We start from the raw sequence: 12,973 nt of genomic DNA, 5'->3' as shown, positions 1-12,973 counted from the left end.
AGGCTTGATTTGTGATTCAAGATACAATCTATTCTGCAGAATGTTCCATGAGCACTTGAGAAGAAAATGTATTCTGTTGTTTTTGGATGGAATGTCCTATTAATATCAATTAAGTCCATCTTGTTTGATGTATCATTTAAAGCGTGTGTTTCTGTATTTATTTTCACTTTGGATGATCTGTCCATTGGTGTAAGTGAGTTGTTAAAGTCCCCTACTATGATTGTGTTACTGTCAAATGCCTCTTTCATGGCTGTTAGCCTTTGCCTTATGTATTAAGGTGCTCCTATGTTGGGTGCCTAAATATTTACAATTGTTTTATCTTCTTCTCAGATTGATCCGTTGATCATTATGTAGTGTCTTTCTTTCTCTCTTGTAATAGTCTTTATTTTAAAGTCTATTTGTCGGATATGAGAATTGTTACTCCAGCTTTCTTTTCATTTCCATTTGCATGGAATATCTTTTTCCATCCCCTCACTTGCAGTCTGTATGTGTCCCTAGGTCTGAAGTGGGTCTCTTGTAGACAGCATATTTATGGGTGTTGTTTTTGTATCCATTCAGCCAGTCTATGTATTTTGGTTGGAGCACTTAATCCATTTACATTTAAGGTAATTATCAATATGTATGTTCCTATTACCATTTTCTTAATTGTTTTGGTTTTGTTATTGTAGTTCTTTTCCTTGTCTTGTGTGTCCTGCCTAGGGAAGTTCCTTTAACATTTGTTGTAAAACTCGTTTGGTGGTGCTGAATTCTCTTAGCTTTTGCTTGTTTGTAGAGTTTTTAATTTCTCTGTCAAATCTGAATGAGATCCTTGCTGGGTAGAGTAATCTTGGTTGTAGGTTTTTCCCTTTCGTCACATTAAGTATGTCCTGCCACTCCCTTCTGGCTTGCAGAGTTTCTGCTGAAAGATCAGCTCTTAACCTTATGGGGATTCCCTTGTATGTTATTTGTTGTTTTTCCCTTGCTGCTTTTAATATTTTTTGTTTGTATTTTATTTTTGATAGTTTGATTGATATGTGTCTTGGCACGTTTCTCCTTGGATTTATCCTTTATGGGACTCTCTGCACTCCTGGACTTGATTGACTATCTTCTGTCCCATAATAGGGAATTTTTCAACTATAATCTCTTCAAATATTTTCTCAGTCCCTTTCATTTTCTCTTCTTCTTCTGGGACCCATATAATTCAAACGTTGGTGCATTTAATGTTGTCCCAGAAATCTCTGAGACTGTCCTCAATTCTTTTCACTTTTTTTCCTTTATTCTTCTCTGCGATAGTTATTTCCATTATTTAACCTTCCAGGTCAGTTATCCGTTCTTCTGCCTCAGTTATTATGGTATTGATTCCTTCCAGAGAATTTTTAATTTCAATTATTTTGTGGTTCATCATTGTTTGTTTGCTCTTTAGTTCTTGTAGGTCCTTGTTAAACTTTTCTTGTATTTTCTCCATTCTATTTCTAAGATTTTGGATCATCTTTAGTATCATTACTCTGAATTCTTTTTCAGGTAGACTGCCTATTCCTCTTCATTTGTTTTGTCTGGTGGGTTTTTACCTTGCTCCTTCATCTGCTGTGTATTTCTGTGTCTTCTCATTTTGCTTAGCTCACTGTGTTTGAGGTCTCCTTTTCACAGGCTGCAGGTTTGTAGTTCCTGTTGTTTTTGGTGTCTGTCCCCAGTGGGTAAGGTTGCTTCAGTGGGTGTGTGGGCTTCCTGGTGGAGGGGACTGGTGCATGTATTCTGGTGGATGAGGCTGTGTCTTGTCTTTCTGGTGTACAGGACCACGTCCAGTGGTGTGTTTTGGGGTGTCTGTTAACTTATTATGATTTTAGGTAGCCTCTCTGCTGATGGGTGTGGTTGTTTTCCTGTTTTGCTATTTTTTTGGCATAGGGTGTCCAGCACTGTAGCTTGCTGGTCGTTGAGTGGAGCTGGGTCTTAGCATTGAGATGGAGATCTATGGGAGAGCTCCTTCAGTTTGATATTACATGTGGCCGGGAGGTCTCTGGTGTTCCAATGTCCTGAACTCCGCTCTCCCACCTCGGAGGCTCAGGCCTGACACCTGCCAGAGCACTAAGACCCTGTCAGCCACATGGCTCAGAACAAAATTTAGAAAAAGAAATAAAGAAAGAATGATAAATAACATAAAATAAAGTTATTAAAATAAAAAAATATTAATATTAAAATATATATAAAATAATAAAAAAAAAGAAAGAATCAAGGGAGAAACCAAACCAAAAACAAATCCACCAATTAAAACAGGGGCTAAAAGCTATACTAAAACAAACAAACCAACCAAAACAACCAAAATAATAATAATAATAATAATAATAATAATAATAATAATAAATGGACAGACAGAATCCTAGGACAAATGGTAAAAGCAAAGCTTTACAGAAAAAATCACACAAAGAAGCATACACATACACACTCCCAAGAAGAGAAAAAGTAAAAAAAAATATATATATATATATATGTATATATATAAAGGAAGAGAGCATCCAAATCCATAACCAAATCTACCAATGACAATAAGCTCTAAATAGTAAACTACAATAAACATAAAAGCAGAAAGAAATTAGATGCAGAAAGCAAACCCCAAGTCTACAGTTGCTCCCAAAGTACACCACCTCAATTTTTGGATGATTTTTTGTCTATTCAGGTATTCCAGAGATACAGGGTACATCAAGTTGATTGTGGAGATTTAATCCACTGCTTCTGAGGCTGCTGGGAGAGATTTTCCTTTCTCTTCTTTGTTCGCACAGCTCCTGGGGTTCAGCTTTGGATTTGGCCCCACCTCTGCATGCTCGCCTGAGGGCGTCTGTTCCCTGCCCAGACAGGACGGGGTTAAAGTAGCAGCTGCTTAGGGGGCTCTGGCTCACTGGTTCGGGAGAGGGAGGGTACGGAATGCGGGGCGAGCCTGTGGTGGCAGAGGCCATTGTGACGCTGCAACAGCCTAAGGCGCCCCGTGTGTTCTCCTGGAGAAGTTGTCCCTGGATCATGGGACCCTGGCAGTGGCGGGCTGCACAGGCTCCTGGGATGGGGTGTGGGTAGTGACCTGTGCTTGCACATAGGCTTCTTGGTGGTGGCGACAGCAGCGTTAGTGTTTCTTGCCCGTCTCTGGGGTCTGAGCTGACAGCCGTGGCTCGCACCCGTCTCTGGAGCTCCCTTTAGTGGTGCTCTGCCTTCTGTGGGCACATAGGGTGGGAATCTCCTTTCCTCACACACCCCGAAACAATGGTCTCTTGCCTCTTAGGCGTCCAGACTTTTCCCCAGACTCCCTCCTGGCTAGCTGTGGTGCACTAGACCCCTCAGGCTGCCTTCATGCAGCCAACCCAAGTCCTCTCCCTGGGATCTGACCTCTGAAGCCCTAGCCTCAGCTCCCAGCCCCCAACCACCCTGGCAGATGAGCAGACAAGTCCCTCAGGCTGGTGAGTGCTGGTTGGCACTTTTCCTCTGTGTGGGAATCTCTCCACTTTGCCCTCTGCACACCTGTTGCTGTGCTCTCCTCCATGCTTCAAACTTCCCCTCTGCCCACCCCCTGTCTCCACCAGTGAAGGGGCTTCCTAGTGTGTGGAAACTTTTCCTCCTTCACAGCTCCCTGCCAGAGGTGCAGGTCCCATCCCTATTCTTTTATCTCTGTTTATTCTTTTTCCTTTTGCTCTACCCAGGTATGTGGGGAGTTTCTTGCCTTTTGGGAAGTCTGAGGTCTTCTGCCAGTGTTCAGTAGGTGTTCTATAGGAGTTGTCCCACATGTCAATGTATTTTTGATGTATCTGTGAGGAGGAAGTTGATCTCCACATCTTACTGCTCTGCCATCTTGAAAGTCCCCCAATTTTACTGCTTTTGTCTTTTCATGTTCGTACTAGCTTTTGTTCATGGTTGATTTACTATCTTTACTGTATATTTGCCTATACCAATGAGCTTTTTCCTTTTGCTATTTTCATATTTATAGTTGTGACCTTTTCTTTTTCACTTGGAGAAGTTTGTTTAACATTCCTGTTAAAGCCGGTCTCATGTTGCTGAACTCTTTTAGCTACTGCTTATTTGTAAAACTTTTGATCTCTCCATCAAACCTGAATGAAAGCCTTGCTGGAGACAATATTCTTGGTTGTAGGTTTTTCCCTTTCATCACTTTAAATATATTGTGCCACTTTTTTCTGCCCTGTGGGATTTCTGCTGAAAACTCAGCTCCTATCATTGTGAAAGTTCCCTTGTTGATAACTTGTTGCTTTTCCCTTACTGCTTTAATATTCTCTATCTGTAATTTTTGCTATTTTATATTTTTTAATATTGTTTATTTATTTATTTATTATTCTTATTTGGTTGCACTGGGTCTTAGTTGCGGCAGGAGGGCTTCTTAGTTGTGGCTCACCAACTCCTTAGTTGCAGTTCACCTGCTCCTTAGTTGTGGCATGTGAACTCTTAGTTGTGGCATGCGTGTGGGATCTAGTTCCCTGACCAGGGGTCAAACCCAGGCCCCCTGTATTGGGAGCATGGAGTCTTAACAACTGCATCACCAGGGAAGTCCCAATTTTTGCTATTTTAGTTACAGTGTGTCTTGGTGCTCCTCTTTGGGTTGATCCTCTTTGAGACTCTGTTCTTCCTGGACCTTGATATCTGTTTCCTTTTCCAGGTCAGGCAAGTTTTCAGCCATTATGTCTTCAAATATGTTTTATGCCCCTTTCTCACTCTTTCTCTTCTGGGACCCCTATAATGCAAATGTTAGTACACTCCTTGTTGTCTCACAGGTCTTTTAAATTATCCTCATTTCTTTTTATCTTTTTTTTTCTGTTCAGCATCAGTGATTTCCACTATTCTGTCTTCCAGCTCACTAATTCACTCCTCTGTATAATTTAGTTTACTGTTCATTCTGTTAGTGTAATTTTTATTTCAGTTATTGTATTTTGCATCTCCCTTTGGTTCTTCTTATAACTTCTCACTCTGTTCTGTTCATCCACCCTTCTCCCAAGTTCTTTCATCATCTTTATGATCATTACCTTGAGCTCTTTATTGGGTAGATTGCTTATCTTCACTTCACTTAGTTCTTCTGGGGTTTTATCTTATTCCTTCATTTGGAACATGTTCCTCTGTCGCCTCATTTTGTCTAATTTGCTATTTTTATTTCTATGTCTTTGTGGTTACATTTCCTGACCTTGGAGAAGTAGTCTTTTGTATGAGACATCCTGTGTGTCCCAGCAGTGTACTACTCTCTGGTCACCAGAGCTATATGCTCTAGTGGTGCCCCCTATGAAAGCTGTGTGAGTCCTTCTGTAGTAGTGGGCTGACTACTATGGGAAGTCTGGTAGGCATGGCTGGCTGCTGGTCTGTGGAAGCTGCTGGCTGGTGGTGAGTGGGGTCAGGTCATGAGGCAGCTGGCTGTGGAACCCTGGGGTTTCCAGGGCTAGTGATGGCCCATTAGTGGGCAGGGCTGGGTCTCTGGCTGCAGGGCCCTGGGAATCCTGGAATTGATGTCACACCTGATGGTGGGTGGGGGCTGGTTCTTTTTATGGCTGGCTGTGCGGTTGGGGGCATCCTGAATGTGGCTTGTTTCTTTATCATCTTCATAGGGCATTTCATGGAGCAAAAGTTTTTAATTTTGTTGAAGTTCTTAGATTTTTTAATATAAATAATATGTTATATTTTTCTTTTAGTGGTTGCATTGTATTCAGTTGTAATGATATATAATAATTTATTTGATTGGTCCTTTATCTATGCATATATAGTTATTTCCAATAATTTACAATTAAAAACAGTGCTACAATGATTTTCTGGGGATACTCAACTTTGTGTAAGTGTGCAAATATATCCTTAGGATAAATTCCTGGATGTGGTATTGACTGGATCATAAGGTGTGTGTATTTTAATTTCCCATCAACTACAATGCAACAGTTTACATCTTCACTAGCAGGGTGTGAGAATGCTTTTTATCCTATACTCTCATTAACATTATATGTTTCACATTAAAAATCAGACAAATAACTTTGATGATCTGAGAGGTAAAAAAAAAAATATATATATATGTATATATATATATATCCATGACTTTTTATCTTATTTCTTCAATTATGAGTGATATTGAGCATAGATTCATATGTAAGCCTTCCTTCTATTGGCCATGAACTGTTCCTGTCATTTGACAGTTTTTCTGTTGAGTTGGTAATTATTTCTTAGTGAAGAGCTTTCAACATTAAAAAAGGAAACAATCCCTTTCCATATGCAAATATATTTCCTGTTTTGCCCTGTTTATAGTATTTTTGCCATAGAGAAATTTAAAATCTTTTTGGTCAAATTCTTCAGTTTTTCTACTGTAATTTCTGGATTTGTAACTTATGTAGAAAGGAAAAAATGTTTTAAAACATATGATGTAATCTATAACACCAGTTTAGGTGGAATAAATCCTTTATAGTCCAAGTGTTTTTCGAAGAATCTCAGGCCCTACTTAAGGCCACCTTGCATCTGCACTTTACCAAGACCCCTTGATGGTTCATATGCACTTTAACATTAGAGAAGCACTGGTGTAGGTTGTATATGTTTGCATTTTTCCCTTTATTAAACAGTGGTCAGACCCTGCAGAATAGATGAAAGAGCACTTTTTCAGCTCAAAAAGTTTTCACTAGGTGGCGCATGGAGAATTTTAAATAATAGTTAAGATTCAAAGATTGTGTATTCAGCAAATTGTGAAAAGCAGACTTGACCTATTGGGACCACTCAGAGTGTTGAAAGAGGTTAAGACAGAAGTTAAGAGAGAGCTAATCCAGGTCTGTGCTTTGTTCTGTGATCTGGTTTTATTCTCTTCTGGTCATTGGTTTGAATGTTCTCTCACTGGCTGAACCTGATAGTTTCTTCCTAATAACTCTACAGAGGTTTGTGGAACCTGACTGGTTGCTATCAACTTCCAGAAGTGGGGTTTTTGACTTTCCATGATGGAATCACCCTCCTTAGTAATGGCCAATCCAAAACCCACCTAGCACTGGCGGTTGGCTCATGCTGCCTGGACTACCCTGGACTGTCACAAACACTACCCTTGTATTTACTTTGCCCCCTCCTTTTCTCAGTCAGAGCCTAAGGGGAAAAAATAGGGGAAGTGATTAGTGGCAGCCCTCCTCCAGCAAGAAGAATAAATCAGGAATTATCTCCCAATCAGGCACTTCCCTTTCCCCTCATCAGCTAGTCACATATCACTATAGAGGGAAAATGTTGTCTTTGTCCTCAGACTATTTTTGTGAGCAAGTACCCTTTCAAAGTATGTACAATTGATTTAATGAGGGTCTTGATGAGTCAACAGATTCCTGAACCCTCAGGGTTCAGGATGCTGGTCTTTTTTGGGGACAGATATTTCACAACTGCCTTTAATCACTCACTATAGTTTTCCAAACACTTAGGGCCAGCCAGGGGAGTTGCCTATTTTCTTTGGGAATTGAGTGGCTGCTTATCAGGAAGCCCAAGTGAACATGAGGCTGGCTTCTGTTTGGTAAAAGTGTGGCACACAAATGGGGACTGTGGACAGAGGTGACTGCCAGCTTCCTTGATCCAAGTCCTGTAGTTGACTCTATAGAGACAGACCGAAGCACAGTCAAGGGATGTGGGCTCTCTACCTATCTTCCTTGGTTTTGCTTTCTCTGCTCTCAGGCCTTCACCATTGTAGCCACAATGCAGTTAGGAGGACAAAAAAGGCAGGAAGTGTGGTGGTGGGAGCAGTGCAGACTGTAGTGATTTTCAGAGTGTGGTCTCCAGACCAGCCATATCAAGATCACCTACCGAATCCCAAAGTCTAAAGTGGGGCCCAACGATCTGTATTTTAACAAGCCCTCTAGGTAATTTTGATGCACACTAACATTTGAGAACCACTGTTTTAGAAAGTCCGTGCTACTCAAAGGAAGTCTATGGACCAGTGTCTTTGGGAGCTTCTTAGAAATGCAGACTCTCAGGCCCCACTCTCCTGAGATTCTAATATAATTGGTCTGGGATAAAGGAGCCTAATTATCGGTAATTTTAAAAGCTCCTCAAATGATTCTAATTGTGAATTGTTATGGATTGAATGTTTGTGTCCCCTCCAAATTCATATGTTGAAATCCTAATACCCAATGTGATGGTATTTGGAGGTGGGGCCTTTGGGAGGTAATCAGGGTTAGATTAAGTCATGAGGGTGGGAGCCTGATGATGAAATCAGTGTCCTTGTAAAAAGAAGAGTAGACAGGAGATCTCTCTCTCTCCTTGCATATACACACCAAGAACAGGCCATGTGAGGACATAACCAGGAAGAGAGCACCTCACCAAGAACTCCACCGTGCTGGCACCCTGATCTTCCAGCCTCCAGAACTGTGAGAAATAAATGTTTGTTGTTTAGGCCACCCAATCTATGGTATTTTGTTACAGCAGCCAAACTGACTAAGGCATGCATCTAGGATTAAGAATTACTGCTCTAAGGAAGAAATTGTTAAATGCATTTTATGTTTTCTGGGAGAAAATGTGGCCCCTTCCACACAGATATTAAAGGATGTAAATGATTTTCCTTTGCAGATTTACTGGAGCTCAGTTAGAAGAGCTCAGTTATCACACCTTTATCCAAAGAGGGGTAGGTTTCAGAGTTTCAGCTGTAGAAGATGGCCCAGAGGATATAGGCCAGGTGTTATAAATGGCATAACATCAGTCAATGAAACTTTCAGGTTCCCACAAGGGAATGAAGCAAAGAACTAAGATCTAGCTACTACCAGTGAGGTGAAGGCCATGAAAAAACAAAATGAGGAATAAGAAAAAGAGGGCCTGGCAGCCTACATCCAACTCCAAGCCAGTCCAGGATCATCGGCCCAGAGGCTGCAACCAAGGAGAAAGGTGGGCAGGTCTCACCATGAGAGGTGATGGGAGTCCACCTGGATTCTGCCCGAGGCCTGGCCAAGGTTAGCTGGTAGAGATGCCCAGCTCGGGGAGAGGAGAAGGTAGTATTTGGGAATGCTCCTCTTCTTTGGATGATGCAAGGAAGTGAGTTGGATTTTAATATTCCTCAAACCACCACTGGGACCCCAGGCTTGTGTCTTATGGAATAAATGCAGGGAAAATGAAGATCTAAACAAGATCATAAAAGTATGACTGCAGGATCATATCTTTCAATCCAGTACATATTCCTTGAGGCCTTCTAGGTATTAGACACTATAGTAAATATTAAGATTCCTAGGGCATGGTCCTTACATTTAGGAAGGGAGTCAGTTAAGACTAAAACAACATCAACAACAACAACAAAAAGTTAGACAGGTGAAGAATGTTATACAAAAAAGTGCTGTAGTAAAAAGAACACAGAACCATTAGCCAGGGTAGCTGAATATGAATTCCATCTTTGTTAGCAGCTCACTGTGTATCTTAATTTTTTTCTGCATAAAATGGATTTATTACCACCAACATTTTCTTTCTTACCTCCCAGGGTCATCTTGAGAACCAAATAAGATCATGGATGTGAAAATAATTAGTGAAATACAAAATTTAATCATCATTATTGTCATACTTGCCTTATGCAGTTGTGTACAAATAACTTGCAAGCCAACATTTTTAGTTATTTTTGAATTACTGTAAAATAAGGGAGTCCCTTGTCAAGAGACTGAAGAGTTGAGATGTTTGGGTTCCCCAGAGCTTCTTTGACAATCGCATTCAACACGAGTGTTTTCATGGAAGGATGCAGGCACCATCAGGTCCAGCATAGCCTGGGTTACTGTGTTTGGTCACTTGGTGTGTTGTAGCATTGCTTAACAGGGAAGGTACTGTGTTCTTTCCTTTTCCTTTACACACATTGAGAAAATAAACCACAGCAATCATGAAATCAGAACTTTGGTGAAACATATTGCAGAAGAACCAGGAAACATGTTGCAATGGAGTCTGCTGGGTGCTGCTGCTGTTTGTGAGGTGAACAGGAGAATCAGGTTCTTATAGGTAAATCGAAAATATGTACAAGGGAGTAATGTTTTGTTTTGTTTTGAGTGGTGGTCAGTACAGGACATAAGAGTGTTAGAACATTCATATTCCATGAGAACATTGAAAATGTGACTATATGAGACAGGATCTGGATTCTGACATTTATCATGTGACCTTGGGCAAGAAAAATAATCTCTCTAAATCCCATTTCTTCATTTATAAAATGCAGCAATACCCACCCTTATAGGATTGTTATGAGGATAAAAGGGATACCATAAAGTAACTATCGTTACTGTGTTTAATAAATGGTCAATATCACTATGATTATTTAAAGAGTCCTTATAGAACTAGCTGCAGATAAACTATCTTTAACAGTGAAGACAAGAGCTTAAAAATGGACAACTCTTTTTCCGCTTGGAAAACTCTTTATCTGCTTCAAACAGGGTAGGTACTCCATTCTGATATCATGCTGTTCTTGCCACCAGGAGTCAGGTCTGAGAGCAGGATGTTTTCCTAATTTGAATGCAATAACTGAGGTGGAAAATGATCAAGTGAGGTTGTTTTAGAAATGTTGCCTCTAATTTTAAATTCTTGCATTGATTCTTTTTGTTGTTTCTTAAAACAGGTTCCATTCTTATAGAAAAAGAAAAAATGTCAATGTTTATAACGCTTATTAAAATAAAGTCACAATAGCCCACAAGGCCAGAAACTCAGCTTGCAGACCATTTGGCAACGAGGTGAGGCAGAGTCCTCCTACAAACACAGACAGCAGGTCTCTCCTCAAGATGGCATGATGGAAGCTTTCTCATTTTGTAAATTTTTCCACATTGATAAAAATGTGTGAGATATCTATAAAATATACATATAAAACTATGACATACATTGTTGACGTGAACATGAATGCATACCCAACAGGAAGAACGTGCCCACATACATAAATAGAACTGCTGTGGGGATCAAAATGCACAACACAGTTTATCTTTAATCTGTCAGTGACTAGGGATCAGGTCTCAGTTTTTTCTTGTCTTTGTCTGGACCACTGCCTAAGTGACCTAATCTGATCCTGTGTCTACACAGTCACCCCCAGATGGATCCCGCTATGCTCAGCCTTTCCTCCCAACTTCAGACCTGTGTATCCTACTGCTGACTGGACATCTTGATTTTCTCCTCAGAGTTGTTGCTTCCACAGACTTGGTCACCTCAGTGAATGGACACTCCATTCTTCCAGTTGTTCAGAAACAAAGTTGGGTTATACTTGACTCCTCTCTTCATATCACGCCACTCGTCCAATCAATTAGCAAGTTCTGTGGTTTCCACCCTCAAAGTACATCCTCAGGCTTCTCACTGCTACCACCATCATCTGCTGTTGCAGATATACACCTCCTGTTTCTGCTCTTTTGCCCCTACAGTTTATCGTCCTCAGAGCAGCCAGTGATTCTTTTAAAATACAAATCGAATAATTATGTTGTTTCTCTTCTTAAATCTCTCTAGAATCTAAGGTCTTTATAAAGACCTGTATCACCCTACACTGTCTGTGTCCCTACCATTTCTCCAATTTCATCTCCTCCCTCCAACCCTGCCTCAATTCTCCCTGGGTCACGGGTGCCTCTTCACAGTTCTGCAGCTAAGCCTCAGGGCCTTTGCCTCGAACTGTTCCTCCTGGGGTGCTGTGTTCCCCAGGTTGGTTTGCTTGCTCACTTACTTCAGATATAGGTCTCAGGTCTTCACCAAGAGCTCTGTGTAATTCTCCAAACACCTCATGTCTGCCACGCTCTCTATCCCCTTTCTCAAGGTATTAAGTCACGTGTCAACCGGAAAACAGAAATCACTCTGAGTGTTTAAAACAGGAGGAATTTAATGCAGGAAATTAGTTCTACGAGTGATGGCTGAGAAGCCAGAGGAGATAAAGAAACAATCCAGGAGTTAGAAACAGTAGGAAATCGCTAGTCCCCGTCCCCTCACGGAGGTGGGAGAAAGCCACCCATATCACCTGGCGGAGGCAGGCAACACAGTGGTTGTGGCAGAGCTGGAGCAATAGGGAGACAGCCACCACTACCGATGCTGGCTTCTCCCTTCTCCTGCCCTCTGGGCTCTCAGTACCTCTCATTGGATGAACTCACTGAGGCCTGTGCTGAGCCTGCAGGGGGCAGCACCCACCATCTTTTTCTGAGCAGAGGAACCAACTCCAAGACAAACAGGCCCAGCGCTGGCACAATCTGCTCTCTGCTTTTCCTCAGAGCATTTATCATCCTTGAAATATGTACACTTTTTTGTTTATTTGTAGTTTCTCTACTTTGACTGGAATATGGTGTCCATGAAGGCAGGGGCTTTGCTGTTTTGTTCACTGTTATACCCCCAGCTCCTAAAACAGTGCCTGGCACATAGTAGGCAGTCAATAAATATTTGATGAATGAGAGAATATGTCTCAACAGAGAGTGCATCTGATTTATAGCAGGCATTAAACACATATTGAATAATTGAGACTGATTAACAATTATAATACCAAGGTAACTGTTATGTGAAAAATAACAATGTGCCAAGCTAGATGAAATCCATCTCAACAGATTTTATAATGCAAGACTCCTGAGAAGATCACATTCATATGAAGAACCTTATAATTTATGAGGCATTTTCATATGTGGTTCCTTCGAATCCCTAGCATCATATTTCCTGAAGCTTTTAGACTCATTTAGTTTCCATTTCATCTTCATGAATTTGTCATTTGAAATACCTCCTATTTGATTCTTTTTGCTTCTAAGTTTTAAAAATAGTTCAGGAAACCTGAAATTCTAACTTCAGTGTATCAAAACAATAAAACAAACTTTGAAACTAAATGCTTCTATTGTTACTGGTAAAATTGAGCACTGTAATTTATTAAAAAATGGACAAAAATCATTAATTTGTCAAATCTCAGGATTAAACCTAAAATTGGCCTTATTGTCAATTAAGCAATAAATACTGCATGAAACTATAAATAGTAGTCAGACAGAAACACTTCTCTGTTCTGGAAACTTATCACTGTAAAGAGGTCTTAAATTCATTGTTGACTGCCTTGTTTGTATTTTTTTGAGGTTCCTAGAGA

This window comes from Balaenoptera ricei, chromosome 8, assembly GCF_028023285.1.
Source record: "Balaenoptera ricei isolate mBalRic1 chromosome 8, mBalRic1.hap2, whole genome shotgun sequence".
NCBI classification, from domain to species: Eukaryota; Metazoa; Chordata; class Mammalia; order Artiodactyla; family Balaenopteridae; genus Balaenoptera; species Balaenoptera ricei.
The sequence above is the reverse complement of the archived record's forward strand: the minus strand, read 5'-3'. Positions refer to the sequence as shown.